The sequence below is a fragment of the Acytostelium subglobosum genome (genome assembly GCF_000787575.1).
Source record: "Acytostelium subglobosum LB1 DNA, scaffold: scaffold14, whole genome shotgun sequence".
NCBI classification, from domain to species: Eukaryota; Evosea; class Eumycetozoa; order Acytosteliales; family Acytosteliaceae; genus Acytostelium; species Acytostelium subglobosum.
This window is the reverse complement of record NW_012236519.1, coordinates 515,044-516,155: the sequence shown is the minus strand read 5'-3', so window position 1 is coordinate 516,155 and position 1,112 is coordinate 515,044.

The window sequence follows — 1,112 nt, the reverse complement described above, 5'->3', positions numbered from 1 at the left end:
CGTTGCTCACCGCGCTTACTCCAAAGTTCACGAGAGGTCACCAATCCAAGTTGGACAGCCGCTCTAACGCCGCCGACACTGGAGACAAGGGTGTAGGGGCACCCGCGGGTAACAAGAATGCTGTTCAACCGAACACAGGGAACGCTGGTAGTGCTTCCACAACCACACAGGACCAGCACTCTGTCCAAGAGCCATCAACCCAAGGTCCATCAAACAAGAAGCTAGATACCTCAAGCCTCAAGTTGTTTGCCAAGGCATATCCATGTATGAGAAGGAGGCTCACCTACAGGCAATCAACATTCAACTTGGACCCTACTCAGAGCAAGACGACCCGAGGACATCCTTGCCCTGATGAGTCGTGTTCAAAGATATACATCTATGTCAACAGATTCAAGAAGCATCTAGTAGAGAGTCATTCATGGAGTTACGCCGATGCAGACACACTCATTGACACATGTGCCTACAAAGAACGATCACAGCTTGAAAAGGTGAAAGTTCAAGACCCTTCCCAGATAGACCATGAAGACCTTTGCACCGAGCTCCATGTCACCCAGAGCGATCATGTGCAGCTTCAAGAATCGGCCACTGCACCATCTGACCCATCTATCGTTGATGGTGAGCTCAGTATCCTTCAACGATACCAKCTGTCCCAACCTGAAGGTGAATCACCTGAATCTCACATCGATGGTGATATCTTTGTAGTGATTGACCTTGAGGGGACAAACATTGGCATTTGTGAGATTGCAGCTGTTTGTCTCCAATCCTCACGATCATTCTCAACTCTTATCCACCCTGGAAAGGGTAAGTCCAACCCCCACACACTATCATCACTCAATTACTCCAATCAGTCACTCATTCATACTCATTCATTTCATATCATTCAATCACACAATGGACAACCTGTTAACATTCTTCTAATATTATAATAGGTGTCCTCCACAGATTCAATCACTGYGCTGTCCCTTCTAAAGAGGTTATTAATCTCAAGTACGATTGGCAAACAGTTGGTCCAGTTTTCTTCTGTTGGTTGGAAGCTCTGAGACGCCATCCTCATCAACCCATCTACTTGGTTGGTCACAATATCAAGGGTTATGACTCGCACATGCTGATCA